The sequence below is a fragment of the Acomys russatus genome, chromosome 25 (assembly GCF_903995435.1).
Source record: "Acomys russatus chromosome 25, mAcoRus1.1, whole genome shotgun sequence".
NCBI lineage: Eukaryota > Metazoa > Chordata > Mammalia > Rodentia > Muridae > Acomys > Acomys russatus.
Window position 1 is genome coordinate 24,937,365 of NC_067161.1, and position 20,189 is coordinate 24,957,553.

Consider the following 20,189-nt stretch of genomic DNA (forward strand, 5'->3'; position numbering starts at 1 on the left):
AGCCCCCTGGGCCCAGGTTAGTTGGCTCTGTAGGTCTTCTTATGAAATCATTGACCCCTCCAGTTCCCACAATCATTCCCCCAACTGGTTCATATGTCTAATGTTTGTCGGTGGGTCTCAGCATCTGCTTCCACCAGGTGCTGGGTGAAGCCTCTCAGAGAAGTTATGCTCGGCTCCTGTCTACAAACATAGCAAAGTAACGTTAATAGTGTCAGGAGTTGGTTCTCTCCCATGGGATGGGTCTCAAATAGGGCCAGTCTTTGGTTGGCCGTTTCCTCAATCTTTGCTCCATCTTTGTCCCTACACATAACATAGGCATGAAATATTGTGGGTCAATGGATTGGGGTGGATTGGTGTCCTTATCCCTCCATTGGATGTCCTGCCTGGCTTCCGAAGATGGCTATTTCAGGCTCCATATCTCCTCTCACTGCTAGGAACTTCAGTTAATGTGACCCGACAGACTTCCTGGGGTCTTACCTGTCCCTGGTCTCTGGCACATCCCAGAGATGCCCTGTACCTCTGGTTTCCATTCTCTTACCCTCTCTCTCCCACTTTCCTTACTCCTAATCCCAACCCCTGCTCCCCTCCCCATCCCCTCTTCCACCCAGTTCATTCCCTCCATTCACCTTCAATAGCTATTTTATTCCCCCTTCTGAATGACTTTCAAGCACACTTCCTTGGGCACTCCTTGTTACTTAGCTTCTTTGGGTCTGTGGATTGTGGCATAGTTATCCTGTAATTTATGGCTAATATCCAATGATTAGTGAGTACATACTGTGCATGTCTTTTTGGGTTTGGGTTACCTCACTCAGAATTGTGTTTTCTAGTTCCATCCATTTGCCTGCAAATTTCATGATTTCCTTATTTTTAATAGCTGAGTAATATTCCATTGTGTAAATGTACCACAGCTTCTTTATCCATTCTTCAGTTGAGGGATACCTAGGTTGTTTCCAGTTTCTAGCTATTATGAATAAAACTACTATGAACATAGTTGAACAAATGTCTTTTGTGTTATGATGAAGCATCTTTTTGGTATATCCCCAGAAGTGGTATTGTTTGTGTTTACTTTATTGTTTTTATTTCCACTTTCACATCTTCCACTTTTATTCATTTTCTTCACCTGTTGATTGTATTTTCCTGTATTTCTTTTTTAAAAAGGATTCTATTTATTTGGTTGTATATTCCTGTATTTCTTTAATGGATTTATTCATTTCCTCCTTAAAGTTCCCTATCATCTTCATAAGAATAGACTTAAGGTCATTTTCTTGTGTTTCAGCTGTGTTACAGTATCCAGGATTGTCGTAGTAGGGTAGCTGGTTTCTTGTAGTGTCATGTTGCCCTGGCTCTTGTTGACTGTGTTCTTATGCTGGCCATTAGCCATTGGTTGGATGTTCCCGAGGTTACATAGCCCTCCTTGGGAAGGCAGGTAGGGTTGTGGGCTGGAGGTGTGTCCCTGTGGCCTGGCAGGCCTCTTCAGGAAGGCAGGTAAAGCTGCATGATCCTGAGGCCTGGCAGTTCTCCCTGGGAAGGTGGGTATGGCTGTAATCTGAAGGCTAGATGTGCCTGGGCCCCACAGCAGACCTCTTCAGGAAGATCAGTAGAGCCCTTGGCCAGAGGCTGAAACTAGAGTAATCATGTTGCATATTTTTAATCTTGATATTATTAAAATGATATATTTGGCATGCAATTCCAGAGGGAATAGGGGAAAAACTAAAATTTGTTGATGGGTTATAGCAGGGTATTATGGGGGATCCATCTTTGGCATTTGATTATATGCATAAATAGTGCTGCATAAAATATCAGAGACCAAATGTGGCAAATCTTCTCACTAGGAAATTATGAAGCCAAACAGACTTCTCTGAAGCAACCACATATGACTCTGGAAGTTGACCAAAGCCATGCAGTAAATTGTGATTTTTGTTTTTTGAATCACTTAATACCTATATTTTTAAGCCAAAGGATGTGAGATATTTAAGGCTGTTGTGTCCCCAGATTTCTAGCTCTTCATTATGGAAGTCCACCACAACTGGGCCAAAAGCAGACAGCTATGTAAGTGGAAGCAACTGGCTCCATATGGAGAACTGTGGAGAGAAGGTTGCTTGGCCAAGAGCACTGTCTAAGTGAACATCAATCTCATTGCCTGTCCAGGGAGGCAAATGCCATAGCTGCCTGAGGCTCTCATACTAATTGACTTCAGCAACCAATATGCCAAAACACAATTAGGTACTGTGAGGAGCCAAACAGTCATCCAAGACCTTAGGACCATCTCGGCATCATCAACAGTCTTGAAAGCTCTGTGCATGTTTGGAAGGGAGGAAAAAGATCCTAGCTATCCACTACCCAAGGCTAAATGTGAGCCTTTGCAGGAAATGAGTATGGCTGATGCCCTGCCTAATTTGTAAAGCAATTCTATAATTTCCATGCAGTCATCAGCCAAAAATAAAATTACCATAGTATTAATGCATAACTTCTGAGCAACATTTAACCATTAAAATGAGACAAACAAGAACAAAGATACCAGTCCCTTTAAAGCTTTTTAAAAGAAGACAAAAAAGCATTTGAGGGGGAAAAAATCCCTGAGTGGAAATGTTAGTGGCCACAAAAAGAAATTAGAAAATCAAGTCAAATCACTGAATAAATTAACAACTGTAACCACATCTTCTAAGGTTAGAAAAATAAAAATCCAGGGTGCTACAGTAGTAAATTATACAAAAATATCACAATTTGACAAAAAAAAAAAAAAAAAAAAAAAAAAACACCACATCAAACTAAAGCCAATTTACAAAGAAAAAAATCAATAGAAATAATCTCTGCATAGATCTAGATGTTGACTTTACTAAAGACTTGAAAGGAATATATAAAATATATTTAAAGGATTAAAGCAAACTATATCTAAAGAATTACAGAAAAATATGACAATGAATGACCAAATATACAAAATCAGAAAAGTGATGGGAAAATATTTTTTAAAAAGTTGAAATACAAAAACTGCAATTAAAAATAGGATGTCCAGTACCAAATGATCAGCCCTGAAAACACGCATGCAGGTAACATTATACAGATTGAACATGTTATATTTATGAATATAATATTTACATATACATATATACATGCAATAGCAGCTAATGAAAAAAAGAGGCCATGAATTTGAAAGTAGGGAGGGATATATGGGAGGGCTCAAAGGAAGGAAAGAGAAGGAAGAAATGTTAAATTATTAAATAAGTTACATTTAATTAAGTAATAATCTTAAAAAACAGTCTCAACAGAGCATAGGAATTGACAAGATAAAGAATCAGTAAAGATGATAATAAGTGAAAACTGTAAAATCTGAAAAACAAGCTAAAAATGAAGAAAATGTGCAATTCCCAAGAGATCTAAAAGAATGGAATATTACGATTATACAAGCAGACCCAGAAAACTAGACGACAGATAGAAAAGAAAAGAATAAAGAAATAAGCCAAATAAACCATGTTTAAAACTTCTAAAATTTATGAAAAGTAGTTGTACATTCAAAATGTACAAGCCCAAGGTCTGATTTTTAAGTGATCAACATCAGACAGAGGATGCCCTTGCTTTTAAAATCCAAAGGCAAATGATTGATTCACAGGAATAACAGTACTTATAATGATAAAAATAGTAGAATTTATAAAGCAGCTATTCAGTATGCTGGAAGAAAATTCAGCAAATAAGTTAGTATTCTCCAAAGTTACTTTCAGAAAAAGAAAGAATAAAGACTTTCCCAAATAAGCAAATATGAAAAGAATTTGTGCCTGGAGCCCCCATAAACTCTCAAAGGAAATCCTTTAGGTAGAATGGACTTGACCCCAGTTAGCAATTTAAAGTTATATAAATAAAACCATGGTAAAAATAACTCATGGATATGTATAAGGAAAAGGACATACTTTTCCTGCCTTCTTTAGCTATTTAAAAATATATCATGAACTTTTAAAAACTGCGTTACTGGGATTCTGCCATATGAATATAAATATATGTAACTGTCATAAATAAAATATGGCTACACTGGAGCAAAATTTCTATATTTTAAATCTGTACACACTTGAACTTGGTTTTTATAAAGTAAATTTATTTTATCAGAAACTGTTGAACAAACAGGAAGAAAATAATTTAAAATATATGACAAGAATCAACAAAAGAAATTAAATAATATGCAAAATGTCAGTAGGGAACGAATTTAGGAGCTGAGTGTGGTGGCACACACCTGTAATTCCAGCATGTAGGAGGCAGATACAATGGAATCAGGGATTCATGGCCAGCTCCAAGGCCAGCCTGGGCTGCATGAGCCCTTGTCTCAAAAAAGAAGGTTGAGAACAAAGACATAAAAAGGACAAAAAGTGGGAACTTAGAAAACAGAGAAATAAAAATGAAGAGTATAAGGCACATAGAAAACAATTACCAAAATTCCCCTCCCCTACTCCTCAGAAAAGAAGACCTGTACCCCAACCAATACACCCTAGTACATCAAGTTGCATCAGGACTGAGGGCATCCTCTTTTCCTGTGGCCTAGTGAGGCAGCCTGGCCAAGGGAAGTGATAAAAAAAAAAAAAAAAAAAAAAGCAGGCAACAGAGTTCATGTCAGTGACAGCTCCCTCTTCCCTTACTATGGGATCCCTATGAAGACTGAGCTGCCCATCAGTTATATCTGTATAGGGGGCTATGCTAAGACACCATGACCAAGACAACACTGGAGCAGTAGCTGAGAGCTTACATGGAGAGAGAGAGAGAGAGAGAGAGAGAGAGAGAGAGAGAGAGAAGAGAGAAGAGAGAAGAGAGAAGAGAGAAAGAGGGAAGAAGAAGAGAGGAGAGGGGAAGGGAGGGGAGGGGAAAGCAGAGGAAGAGAGGAGAAAGGAGAGGAGAGGAGAGGAGAGGAGAGGAGAGGAGAGAGGAGACTGGGTCTGTCTCATGGAGGCTTTTGAAACTTCCAAGCTCACCCCTCATGACATACTTCCTCTAACACTCCTAATCTTTCTCAAACAGTTCCACTAATTGGGAACAAGCATCCCAATGTATAAGCCTATGGAAACCACTCTAATTCAAACTGCCACATAAATTAACCTCTGTGACGAGGTTGGTCACATGCAGCTATAATTCTAGCACTCAGGAGACTGAAGTGAGGCTACGGGGATCAAGTTTTGTTTCAGTCTGGAATACCTACTGAGTTTGAGGTAAGCTTTGGTCATATAATAGAAATGTATGTCCAGAAAATAGCAAATAAGTAAATAAATAAACCAAACATTAATTATAAATAGATCAAAGCATCTTAAGCAAGAGGCAAAGGCAATCAGAGAACATATAACCAGCAATATGCTAATACTAATACACTCATACAATAATATAAGTTTTTCAAGAAGATGAGGAAAGACATATCCTGTGAAAACATTAATGATATAAAAGCTATAAGGCAATATTAGTACCAGAAAACATATGCTTTAAGGAGAAAATGTCAGTAAAGACATTGAGGACTTTTAAAATAATCAAGTACTCAACAGTATATACCAATTACAAATATGTACAAACAAAAGGCAGGTACTAAAACTCATGAAGGAAAAGCTGATAAAACTTAAAAGATGAATAACCAAATAATAATTATTATAGACTTACATGTCTATCCTCAAAAATAAATGTTAAAACTAGACAGAAAGATTATATTAATATATTACTTAGTAACATATAATACATACAGCAATACAACTCATATTTATAAACAGTTGAACGAAGAATAGAAAATTCACATTCTCTTCAATAGTACATGAAGACTTCTCTAGAATGTACCATATGCTGATTTATACAATAATAGCAATATGTTTTTACACACAGGTGTTATAAAAATTAGATTCCAAGATGGAATTCACTTAAAAATAAAATTTGGGAATTCTACAAATATTAGAAACCATGCCAATGCACTTCCAACTAACTCATATTATCACAGAAACCACAAAGCATATATTACATAAACATTTGAATTAAATAAAAATGAAACCAGAACACCTAAAGTTTATTATATAATGCTAAAGAACCAATCTGAGTGAAATTTATAACTACAAATGCCTGTACTAGGAAAGAAGAAATATCACATATAGATAACCTAAGCTTTGACTATGGAAAATTATAGTAACAATAAAATATACTCTAAACCCAAACAAGAAATGGAGGCCACAATAAATACTAGAGCAGAAATCAATGCTTTCTCTTCTATGTAGATTCTAACTTCACATCTTTAGTCTCTTTGTGTTTAGCTAGGAGTACCTGTGGAAGCTGGGAGACTAGGAATGGTCCACTGGTGAAGGGGTCCCATGAGGGAGGGGCGGGAAGTAGAACATGAGTAGAAAGAAAGCGAAGAGGGAGGATACTGGGGGTAGAAAAATTAAAGCTGGGAAGGAGTGGGAGGCTAAAGGGTTGGGGAAAGAACAGGAGGGTTAATCAAAATGAAAACTATGAAAAAAAACACATATGTAAACCTCCTATCTTGTCATTGAAATAAAATTATACATATGCATATATGGTTGTTATACATATAATCTTTTAAGTTGGAAAAAGTTTAAAAGGCTATATCCTTCATGGCTGGACAATGCTTCTCCCAGGAGCTGTGAGTTACTAAATAAAAGTCTTAGTGGGATACCTTCACCTTCATATGAGCTGTTGATGAGGCAAGCCCCAGAGGCCCACCCCCAAAATATAGGTTCTTGCTACTCCTCTTGGTTGCCTATCAAAACTAGATGATGAAACAATGGCTGCTTACAAGCAAAAAAGAAGTGATGAACTGAAGGCAAGAACTTTACCAGTACCAGATTCCAGCAACTATCATCATAATAATGAAGTGATTAGCACAGCAACTGCTACATTCCAGATAATCATAAGAAGATAAGTCTAAGGGATAAATAAACAGATAGATGGATGGATGAATAGACAATTACTTTGGGAATTGTTGAATCACTGTGCGTGGTGTTTGTTTGGGTGAAAACCTAAAATTCTTTCATATAATAACTAGCATAATGGAGAGAGAAAAGGAGTGGGAAACTATTCCGTGAAAGAGACAAGGGCTAATAAAAGATTGGATGACACCAAAAAGGCTTATCTAGACTCCTTCAAATGGCATTGGATGTGTAGACTATATTATGCATGGAATTTCATTATGAGTGGTAGAGTAGGGCAATCTTGAAGCTAGGTACCAGCAAGATTTGACACTAAATAGACTCGTAAGGACTAGGCAAAAAGGAATCCAAAATAGATTTTAAAGACCTTCAGGTCCTGAGAGGGCCAGAACAAGACATTTTCAGTGGGCTCTGCTGGCACTACTCTCCACCTTTACAGACTGCTCAGTTATGTGTCTCTGTGAAAGTGTGTAGAGTTAGGACAACTTGAAGGGCAGCCACGTTCTGTATCTGATGCAAAGAGGAACAAGAGTTTTAACAAAGGAGATTCATAGGATAAAAATCTATGTGAAAGAAGGCAGGGAAATATCAAGGAGACTTCTGTGAGATTCGTTTCTCTCTCTGCTACACTTGAAAAGTGTCTGTAGGATACGTAACTTCCCTTTATATTTCTATCTCAAGCCCAATCGAGGTACAAATAGCTATGTGTCAATGGAGCATTACCATGATATGGCAGTGACTTGGACATGATAGACATAAGTGCCTTAGGGTGGTTCATAAAGATATGAATATATGAAGTAATTTCTCTTCTCCATTCCAGCTGCCACCCAAAAGGGAAGGTATTGGAGTAAACAAAACATGAAAAAGAGAATGAAGGGAAATTCCTAGCAAAACTGAGAGCAATAAAAATGCCTCTTCACATTTTCAGGTACCACTAATGTCTGTTTGCTGATGAGAAAATGGATTCAAAGCCAGAAGTATGAATGTCTACCGTGGAGATGGCAGTGGGGAAGTGAGTTGAGGATAGGACCAGCCCAGTGAAAGTAGTAGTATTCTGAATTTTGCAGAATACAAGACCTGAAATATGAGCCCGGATGGGATTGTATATGGAAGCATGGGTTCATAAGTTTTGGTGTCATTGCAAGCTTTAGCATGGCTGGGATAAAACTAAGAATAAGGAGTTGCTTAAGGTTCTTTTTGTGTTGTTTATGTATTTTATGTGTGGTGTTATTAGGAAGATCTGTCACAACTTCAAAATCTACAGTAATGTTACCCTTCTAGGTGAGGCTTTTATGGTAAAGAAGGCCCTCCCCAGTAGGTTTTTGCAGTAGCTACTTCCTAATTTCTGTACATGTCAATAGATTACCCAACTATCAATAGTGAGATGCTGGAGTGACATGAGAGAGTGAGAGGCATAGTGAAGAAAGTGAAGACAGAAAACAAACTAGTTGGCTGGATGAAATTTGAAAGTTCTGGTTTGTTTAAATAAGTCTCCCAGCTGTGAACAACTTTGGTTTCAACCATAATGGCTTTCTGCTGGAGATAAGCTCAGGTCATTTTCCACATCTTTTTCTGAAGATATAGTACATCTTGGATCACATTGAACTCCTCAGTCTCCTGAACTTAAATTGGCTAGAGACACCACATATTTCCACCTTGATGTTTATCTATGGAATGACACCATGTGACCAAGTGTAAAGGCTACTGGCAAAGAAGATTTCAGGGGAAGGCGAGTCACTGAAGAGAAAGGCAAAGATCTGAGACAGTCCTTATCAATGGTATGATAAAGGAAGTTCACTGGAGTCCCTGATACCACCCATAGGCCTAGGTGCCTGGACGGGGGGAGGGGAGATAGAAATAACATGGCTCATGTTAGCTGTATCCCAGTAGACTTTGCTTTTCCCTACATAGTTAATCATGGCCATGGTTCCAATAACAGAATTTCACTTACGTCTTATCTCAAGGCTGCTTTGTAGATTTGTTTAAGGAACAGAAAGCCATCTTGCCCCCTACCACGAAAACATAAGAATTCATTTTGAGCTTTCCTTTTGGCATTGGGCAGTGTCAGCATGGTGGTACAGATTTTCAAGAAGAGGAAGTTTGTGGCTGATGGCATCTTCAAAGCTGAACTGAATGAGTTTCTCACTCAGGAGGTGGGTGAATATGGCTACTCGAGTTGAAGTCCAAATTACACCAACCAGAACAGAAATCATTATTTTAGCCACCAGAATACAGAATGTTCTTGGGGAGAAGGGTCATTTGATCAGAGAGTTGACTGCAGTGGTCTAAAAGAGGTTCAGCTCCCCTGAAAGCAGCATAGAGCTCTATGTAGAAATGGTGGCCACAGAAGATCTGTGTCTCTGTGATGCAAACTCCTAGGAGGGCTTGCTGTGAAAAGGGCCTGCTATAGTGTATTTTGGTTATTTTTTATGTGATATGCAGGATTAATTTATAACCAAATGCTGATCATATATCTAGCATGAAGTACTATCTAACAAGATATAAAAGGCTAAGTTACCCAGCCCCCCTGTTTCAAAGATTCTTTTTTCAGATGTTCAGAATTTCTAAGCTGAGGAGAAATGACCTTTGTAATAGTACTGATAGGATATAAATTAATCAGTGATTGAGACATTATTTCTTTATTTCCCTCAGCATTCACTTTTTTATATGATCACATAGTAGTGTTTCTCTCGGAAATTTTAGGTTTCAAAGTCATTGAATAAGAAAAAAAGTCAGTGGTGAGTTTCCATTCAGCCTTTGGTGGTTCTTGCTGATCTCACTGATCAAATCTTCAAAACTTGGTGATTGTCAGCTATGTATTAAAGAGCAAATGAAGACCTCTCCATAGCACCAGGAATGAAGAATAGGGCAAAGGGATGCAAGATTGTGGTTTCTAGGAAGTTCTGAGGACAGAGGGACAAGTCCATGAACTTTGTGGATGGTCTGATCATTCACAGTGGAGACTCTGTTAACTATAGTACTATGTTGACACTGCGGTGTGCCATGTGCTCCTCAGACAGAGTGTACTGGGCATAAAAGTGAAGATCATGCTTCCCTGGGACCCAAGTGGTAAGATTAGCTGCAAGAAGCCTCTGCCTGATCCTGTGAGCATTGTGCAACTGAAAGATGAAATCTTGCCCACCATCCCCATCTCAGAACAGAAAGGTAGAAAGCCAGAGCCACCTGCCATGCTCCAGCCAGTGCCTACAGCACAACAGGGTCTTCTCAACTGCATCTGGAGGCTGGATGTTGTCTTGTAAAGACGTTTAATAAAATCTTGCACAATGACACAAAGGAGTTCCTTTTGGGCCTTTGTCTCATTTTCCAGAACTTTCTACCATCATTCCCATTACTCAGCACATTCTGTGTGCAAAGATTGTCTTTCTTCTCTTTTCTGCAATTCCACCCAATCCGAAAACAAACCTTAACAGAAGTAACTGTATAGAACTTAACCCTTTACCCATATGGCTCTGCTTCCTCTAACTGTGTATCATTGAAGACTTTTGGGGCCCACAAAACTAAGAGGAGGATACCCATTTCCAGGGTAATGAAACTAGTGGAGCATGCTCAGATTTTTTTTTGCGTGTTTGCTTGTTTTTTACTGTGACGTTGGCAGCCATATTTCATGTATCAGATTCCTTTGTATATAAACACTGGCTTCCTTTGGTGAGTTAGGGGCCTGTATCCTGAAGCAATGTTCTAATCTCCTTGGAATTCACAACCACATTGCAGAAACAGCCATGGGTTGAAACGGGATCCACCATTTCAAGGGGTTATGGTATCCAACTTGTTTAAATTGCTAGGTTCAAAAATCTGGCACCTTGACTCTCTCCTTTAAGAGCTGATGCTTCATTACGCACTGATGAGCATGCATAATGGTTAGGAAGGAAGAGGCATTTTCAGTGGATGGGATCAAGCATCCCTCTTTATGTACACCATCACTCAGAATGAGTCTTATATGTGTCTCACCTTCCATTTGGTTTCTTCAGATCGAAGAGATTCAAAGGAAGGACCAAAGGAAGAATCAAAACATGAGTAAGTTTAGGTTTGTTTCAGCGTTTCTTTGATCTCTTCTGGTGACAGCTTATTGTCAAGGAGAAAAGAAAAGTCAACCTTGAGACCTGGTTTGTTATGCCTTATAGGTTTGTCACGGTTCTATGCATGGCATTCGAGTAGATATCTTCAGGAATCACTAAGCGTGTGGGCAATGTTAAAGGAGCAGGGAACCTGGGTCCTAGTCAGCTTAGATCTGGTCACCTACATCTGTAACCCAAGTTATAACTGTTGGAGGTTATCAGACTCCCAGAGCTTCTGGACCAGTCAGTTTATTTAATCAATGAACTCTGAGTTGAATGAAAGAACCTGTCTAAAAGCAGAGATAGAGTGCAGTTGGGGAGGCCATACAATATCAACATATACACCTTTGGACCTGCACATACACACACACACACACACACACACACACACACACACACATCACATTAAACATAAAAAAATAATACTATTAATTAAAGACATCTGTTTATATGTAAGTCCTCATGAGCAATGTCTGTTTTACTCCCTTTTCACTTGTACTGCATTGAAGAGGAGGTTGATAAGATGTGTGTGTGACCTTTTCTAACTTCCGTTGCTTGTTTCTGCTCTTCTACACACCCTGAAGCAAGCTTCCCTAGGGACTATAGATTCAAGGACATTTCCTAACTTTCTCCACTGGGCAGACTACCTATCCTCTGTCATTCATTTCCCCTAAAATTTCAAGTTCCTTATCCTGCCACATTCATGCAGAATAGGTTTGTATTCTCTGAAGCCCTGGGCTGACCTCTGAGGGACTAGAGCCCTAAAGGGACTAACAAAGACAAATTTCAAGAGCAGAATCTTCACAATAATGAGTCGTTATTATTAAGAATTTAAATTTACATGGGGCACACTGCCTATTACAATTCAGGTTGTGTAGTATGCTAATTTGTAACCTTGAGCAAAAGGATTTGTAAATTTTCAGTTTTCTTCTCTGTAGAATAGAAATGAGTATGTACTGTTATGCTATCTTGATGGTTGCATGAGGTAATCTGAGAATAATACTCAGGCATATGATCACATGATCAATAAGGAACAGATCTAGAGGTATAAGCAATTGAGCTATGATGTCATTAACCCTATGGACCACCAGGCTTGATCTAGCTGGCAAGGGAGAAGTTCCCATTTCTCCACACTGCTCCATGTGCTTTCCTCCCGATGCTGTGCACTCAATGGAAAAGGACCACATTTCTGGGAGGAGGACCCTCCCAGAATCAAAGAACACCCATCTTCAATTAGGGTCCATAGATAGTTAGTAGGAGTTTCCTCTACTAACCCTCCAAACAAGCTCTCAAGAAATACATCTGTAAGATACCTGGTATATTGTAGATTTTTAGTAAGGAGCGGGATTGTTAGCTCAGATTTCAGTGATTCATGTTCTGTTTTGTATTTTGAAATGGTATATATCCCAGGAGTTATGGAAAAAAACCTGTTTTTGTTGTTGAGAGGAAGGCACTTCTACTCTTATCACCTTAGAAGTACCTATGAAAAGAAGGAAGCTAGGATGGGCCTGGGAAATGTATTTTTTTTATGTATACATTAAGCATCTTTATTTAGGAAGATTGCATTTCCTGACCCATATTACAAAACATCATCATTATTTCTTATTAGATAGACTCTCAGTTTGTGGTTGATCATTCAGTTTAACCACTATCTCTAGCCAATAAGACTCCGCTATATAAATATTCAATAAACCTATTACATAAGCCTTTAATTAGGGGGTATCACCTTTTTATTGTGGATAAGAAAATGAGCCACCTAGATTCCATCTGATGAAAAGATGTGTTCCAGTTGCCAGCAGGTGTCCTAGGTGAAAACCACCCAAGGACATGCATGCCTGTGTGTAGCCTCATGTATAGTGACTAACCAAGGCAAAAGCCTAAGGGCACAACCCTTGAGGGGCCTGGCTTAAACAAAGCTTCTTCAACTTCTCTATCTACCTAATCTTTCTCTCATCTCTCTTCCACTCCCCCACATATTTCACAAACTGAACTTCAGCTCAATGTCTGTACCTAGCACTTTAGTTTAAAGGTGTGAATTGGTTTTGCTAAAGGTTCTGGGGTAGGGCAACGCCTCATTCTGCAGACTAGAGTAAGTCCCCAATGAGTTGAGTAGGAACGGCTGCTTTTAGAGATGGAAAAGATCTTTGAAAAAGTAGAAGGGAGTAAGGTGTTTTTTCAAATGTAGGACCTCAAAAGGTGGGAACATGATAGAAAAATAAGTGGTGGGTTAGCTTGGGTTAACCCAGCTTATCTTGGATGTAGAAGGATTAAGACAAATAGGGTTCATTATAACACCAATTGAAACTGCTCTGTTTGCCAAAGTTTGCTGTTGGCTGTCTCCTGCTTGCTCACACTGTCGACAACAACTTTCTTTCAGTGTGGAAATATACAGCTTCTGCCTGGGCAGTTATATTTTGATTTTTGGTCTGCGTTGTTGTTGTTGTTGTTGTTGTTGTTGTTGCTTTGATACTTGGTACAAGATGTTAGTTTAAAACAGTGACCTTCTGTGATGTCGACTGAACACCAAGCTGTGACATCCATAGTATGTGTGATCCAAGGGACTGTATAAATTCTTATAGTAAAGAAACTCCTTAGGAAGACTACGTACATGTGAGCACTTAAACTCCTCCATGCATGTAGATGTGCCCCTCAAATAACTAATAGGAATGTAATATTTAAGTGACAAAATAAGAGGTAGAGAAAATTAACAGCTGGTCACACAAATTTGGGGAAACAAGACAGGCTTTTGGGGTCTGTGAATATTGCAAGGAAATGCGTACACACTCTCACATGATTAACACTGATGCAGTTCTGCTCCTAATCCCATGAGTCCTTGCAGTTCTTCTGGAAATTGAAAACCCAGAGCCTAAGAATCACTGTAACTTCAGCAGGATAGAAAAGCTCTACTGGTTTAAATGCAGCTGACCCGGCAGCTTAAGGTCATCATGATGTATTAGTACAGAGCATGTTGGGTACACTAAAGAGATCTGGAAGGTTGTAGATAAGAAAGCTTGGCAAAGACAAGATCTGCACTGTTACTCCATTCCACAACTGCCTCCCAGACAACTCCCCACCTGCCTTAAGGTGCCAATAACAAAGCTTAGGTCAGACCAAATCCTGGGTCTCTGAGTACATACACCAGGAAAGAAGGCTAGACAGACATTTGTACAGTGGCCCAACAAATGGCCTGGTGAGACAGAAGACTCCTTTCCATACTGCCTTGAGCAGTCACTTATTCAAACATCCTTTCAACTGGATTTACTCATCCAGCCACTGACCAATGGCAGGGACGTTGTCAGTCCTGCTTCTGGTAGTCAGTAAGATCTACTGGGATATGGAAAACAGAAACCACCAGCAATCAGAGAAATAATTACTACTTAGACATAGCTATATCAAAAAAGAAAGGTGAGATAGGGAACAAACGCTGTGACTCAGGTAGTGGGGCAGCACTTTCCGAGGAAGGAGATAAGAACTGGAAAGCATGGAGGCAGAAACATGTGACCCGGGAGAAGATGTCAGTTCTGGGCTGGGGAATTAGTTGTAGGGAATGAGAGGAACGTGCAAGAGAAATGTGAGAAAGCAGACAGCATGGCTCATCCGAAGAAGTGGGAAATCTCTAGTGACTACAGCAGAGTAAGGTTTTGTTTTGTTTTGTTTTTAACCTTTTCAAATTGCTGTTTCTCATAGTATATTATTTATGTTTTCTCCTTCCACATGCTTGCTGTCTCTTTATCGACCTGACTTCATCTCTTGTCTCTCTCTCTCTCTCTTTCTCTCTGAATAATAAAAACAAAACAAACATTAAAAATGAACAGATAAAAATGTAACAAAAAATACCAAAATAAAACAAAACACACACACACACACACACACACACACACACACACACACACACACACATTTTTGTGTACTACTGGGGATGGATGGGGCCTGTCCTAGAGTTGGGTTGATACATCTAGTGACTCTTCATCGCAGAAAACTGGCTTTGCTTGACCCAGCAGGTCCCAATTGCAAATAGCTGTGTCATTAAGAGGTGACTTCATGTCCCCTTCCCGTTGGCAGTGTTGGAATTTCTGTCTAGTTGGAACCTGTGCAGGTCTTGTGAGTGCTGGCAGATTCTCTATGAGTTAGCATATGTTCCTTCGTTCTTTTTTTCTTTCTTTCATTCTTTTATCAAGTCTTTCAATCTACTTTCAGTAGAATTATGGGGGAAACGTCTATAGCATTATAAAATACGATAAGCCTCTTTTCAGTGGGATTCTTATAAATCAGCCTAGAGCAATCTGGAAAATGAACGGGTTGAGGAGATAGATTTTTTTTTTTTTTTTCAGAACTGAAGGAAGGAGCTAGGTACCCTTCCCTTGGCTAATGCCGATAATTATCTGTGAAGCTCTCCTCCGCTCCCTAGATGACTTTCTGCAGGTTTCAAAAAAGCTCATTCCACAGAGCTGCCAGGGGGAAGCAAGAGGTTGTCAACACCTGAAGCTGCCTAGTTTAAAATAAAGGGTTCTGATGCTCTCGGTATGAAGTCACATCTTTGTAGAGGCTCCTCTTTAACATTTAAAAGTTAGAAAGGCATAAAATCAAAGCTACGGTCATCATAAAATATTTATAAACAAGCCCACAGTTTAGTTTTATCTTTATTCTCCAACTGTAACTTAAATGCTGTAATAAATTAAATGGAATTAAGTATCAGAAGTAAAAAGACCAGACTGTACAGGTTACTTCATGCTTCCTTTTTCACATCAGAAGGAGGAAGTGTACTCGGCGATATGACAGGACATGGACAAGGTCACATAACCCATTAGAATCAAAAGACAAATTGAAAATTTGTCTCAAATCTTATTTCCTTATAGTAGAAACTAGATTTGACTTGGGGATGTAGATTTGTACCTTCTATTGTTTAAAAACATGACAAATGCTTGATTTAGAATATTCCTTCATAATTAGCCATAGAGATATGAGCTTTTTCATTTTCATGGAGTGCAATTCTGTCCCTTTAAGAATAATACCAGCTCATTTCTTCTAGTGACCACAATAGCAATAACTCTTTAGTAAAACGCCACCTAGTGGAGCTGTGAAGCAAAGCATAATATTTCCCCCCATGAATCCCTCAGGAAGAGAAATACCTTCCTAGGGCTCACATTTAAATCAGTATCATTATCTCCCTGAGTGCTACATGATTAAAAATAACATCGAAAATTGTCCTACTTCCAGAACCCAGCAGGGAGGATGACACTGCTCAAAAAGATGTTGCTTCCCAAGAACGAAGGTATTTGAGGCCGCACTGAAAACCGTGGAGCTAACGAGACTAACACCCACACTCACTCATAATTTATGGAAAGAGAAAACAAAATAGAAGCAATTGTGCTCCCACTTTCCCATGATAGGGACACCCAAATAGCAATACGGAGAGCCCTCATCGTGGCCAACACAGGCCACTCTGTCGGGTGCTGTCTGAGGGTTTCTACACCCATAACAAAACATCATGACCAAAAGCAATTTGAAGATGGAGTTTATTTCAGCTTACAACTCATGGGTCATACTCTCACTGAGGGAGGTCATGGTTGAAAGTCAAAGGAAAGGGAGGAACTGAAGTAGAGGTGGTGGAGGAATGGTACTTACTGGTTTGTTTCTCATGGCTTACTCAGCCTGCTCTCCATACAGCTCAGGACCACATGGCGCTCCCACATGAGTCGCTGATTAAGAAAATAGCCCACAGATTTGCCTACAACCAGTCCTATGGGAGCATTTTCTCAGTTAAGAGTCCCTGTTCTCAAGTGACACCAGCGTGTGTCGAGTTAACAAAAAATAAACAGGAAAAGTGTCGTTCTCCGTCCTTCTATTCCCCCATTCCCTCTAGTCAGTCTCAGCTACTGGCCAGGATGCGGGGACTGTATGTCAGTCAAATAAGATTTCCCGAAACAGATCACAAGCATTAGACTGAGGAACTCTGGCAGGGGAGTTGGGGAGTGAAAAGTTGTATCACTCATGCGATAGCATTTTTTGTGTGTTTAGCATAAGATCAGGCATTTTTCAATAGAAAGGAAAGTTCTTCAGAAAGGGGAGGAGCAGTGACTAGAGGGAGGAAGGAGGTAGCGTTTGAGAGGAGTTGGCAGGAGATTTTCAAAGACTGAGAAGGGAAGAACATATTCCAGAAGGAAAAAAAAAAGTGAGCAGATTGAGAGATAGCAAAATACAAACATGCAAAGAAGATTCTGAAGTAAACAAAAAATAACAGAGGCCGAGGAAGGATGGGAGGTGGGAAAAAGCCCACAGATGGCAGTGTGTGTCCTTGAAGATCAAATATTCAGAACAGCTATGAAGACTAAGAGGAAAGAGGACGAAGATTTCTCACGTGCAGCTTTGACACCTCTGAGACACTTAGTGCCAGAGAGAGCCAACTGAGAACTCCTGACAGGACATTCCCTCCCTGGCCTTTGTCTCACAAAGCAGCACTTTCTGTTCTCATCCCCACCCCCACCCCCACTTTTATTGCTGTCTTGGTCACTTTGTAACCTGGTTACTTGCTGTTGCTGTGCTAAAATTCCAGACAACAGTAACCTAAGGAAGGAATAACTTATTTTGACTCACAGTTCATGGGTCCGTCCATCACCATAGGAAAATCAAGGGGCTTGGAACTTGCAGCTGCTCTTGTCCCGTCTACTCTCAGGGGGAAGAGAGTCATGAACTGCTGCTTATGTAACATCCTCTGTATTTTTTTTTCCAAGTTGAAAAAATATTTATCTTTGTATATGAGACTGTAGGTGCAGGCCTACTTGTATATACACTGTGACATTGTGGGTATAAAGATGCCATCGAAGGTGATAAGAGGGGATCAGATCCCCTGGACCTTCTGTGAGCTGCCTACAATGAGTGCTAGAAATTGAACCCAGGTCCTCTGCAAAAGCAGCAAGCACTGTTAACTCACAACCCATCTCTCTAGCTCTTCTTTTTTTTTCATATTGAATAATTAAATTTAACTTTACTGATACCTAAAAACACATTTACATAAATAATAAGACATGTTCCTATACATGTATATATTATGCATTATTTAAAACAGAATAAACATGTATCCACACAAGCATTTATTATTTTTCATAAAGACATTCAATATGTGTTCCTCCAGTTTAAAAAGTATTTTTATTTATTCTTGGTAAAATGTTTACATGTCTATGATAATTATGACCATATCTACTTCCTGAAGATGAGTGTTGACAGAAGTTAACCTGTCTCATTGTCGGTGAATCTTTAAAATAATAAAAAATATTTTAAATGCCATATTCTATATGTCTCTGAGGTTTTTGAAGGCCTTATCTAACTATTTCACCTTATATGTCTATAGAATCATATCTATTTGTTGCACCCAAGACGTATATTCTTGTGATAAAAATAGACTAGTACTTGATAGGACTTACTTATCCTAAGCAGCCCATAATAGCACTTTCAAAGAATTGCAAGTAAACCTTGTATTGTAATTGAGTTATATAAGTACAATATGACATATTAGAATAGAAATATATATAATGTATGTGAAGAATAATCTTACATTTTAATTCTATACCAATGTATCTAAAATTAAATTTATTTTGCCTCAATATACAAAATTCTATACCAGTGAATTAAAAACAACCTTCTGATTCCCCTTCTTTCTTTTCAACCCCTATCTCCAACCATAAGAATGGAAGACAAAGGAAACGAAAAATCCCGGAGGCCGACCTTGTTTTCAAAGTTGGTGGCCAGAGTCCGTGTTAGAAGTGGTCCCTGCTCTCCGTATTAGCCACATAATACAGGATAACCACACTACAATACAGAGACAGATACATCACCCAAGGACTGTGTATGATGTGGACATAGGCCCTCTGCTCAGAAGTAGTAGCAGAGTCTCCTGTGGGTCCCACATTCCTCTCCTACCTTCGTGTCATATCGATATTCCACTGCATCCAATTAGTGCTAACCCCATCTTTTTCTTTATGAAGTCCAGAGCTTAAGACCAGAGAATAAATAGTTCTACCCAAATTTAGGGCAGGTCTTCCCACCTCAATTAACCTAGTCAAGTAAAGTTTGCACAAGATGTTCTGCCTTCTTTGTCAATTCCCTGTGCCGGGCTCATCACTGGATTGTCAAGTCTAGTTTTGAGGTCAAGCAGAGCATCTCCCAAACAAGGGCATCTTTTTATCTGCATAAACTATCTGCTTCATCCAAAAGTGAAGAGAGCAATTATAGTCTGACCCAAGGCTCATATGTGACCCTGGCCAGGTCTGATTCCACACTTTTCATCCCTCTGAAGGACACCAGTGTTTCCATTTTCTTTACCCTGAAAATGGCTTCATTATGATATTCTGCATGGTAAAGCAAGAGCAACCCTCATTTAACTACCGTACTCACTTCCTACCTCAAACTTTCCATAACCTCTCTGTGATTAAATAGCAACGCCCCTTCTACCATGCCCCGAGATGCCCTTGCCATTTAACAATGGATTAGTAACCTGGTCAGGAGATGCTTAGAGACGAAGTTACCTTGCAAAGTCCCTTGAAAGTTCTGTTTTAAACTTTATTCATTTACTTAATTTTTTTCTGTTTAAGTTTTGAGTGGCACACTACTACTTTTTATCATCAGGCAATTAAACACATTTTCAATCAATTTTTTGAAACTTATGCTTTTAACGAAATTTTATAATGGTTTGACCTCAGAGTGCTCTATATTAAAAAGCATAGCCAATACTTAAATATGTTGAGAAATTCCATTCTCCACTAGACATAACAAAAGACAGAAAAATAAAATGTTCAAAGAATAAATACTAAAATGTTTTCATTTTCCATCCTTGCCTCTCCTACACATTTGTTCCAGCATTACCTTTGCCCTCAAAAAAACAAAATCCTCTTCTCTAAGCCTATGAAACAGTGTTCTTTCCTTCCACTGACCCCTTTCTTCACTTTATTTCACAGATTGTCTTAGGATCCCTCTCAAGGAGAATCACTGCTTTTAGAAGAGGGAGAAATTGATCCAGCAATTTTGTGATTCTCGTTTTTGTGGCTGTGTGCATTTGTATCAAGTCTTCTAATTCCCACATTCTGGTCCTGAAAATGTGATGTGACTTAACCTCAGAGCTCTTCTCCAACACGACAGTACTTCATAGATTTGATGAAAGCCTAGCCCCACTCTCTCTTCTGCCCTCACACTACCCAGGCCGGCTGTGAAGTCATTTTATTTCTGAATC

At 39.1% G+C, this 20,189-nt stretch overlaps 1 pseudogene; it reads left to right on the top strand.

Moving 5' to 3' along the window:
- Positions 1–8,959: 8,959 nt before the first annotated feature.
- On the top strand, positions 8,960–10,150 carry LOC127208648 (40S ribosomal protein S3-like; annotated as a pseudogene).
- The last annotated feature ends 10,039 nt before the right edge of the window (positions 10,151–20,189 follow it).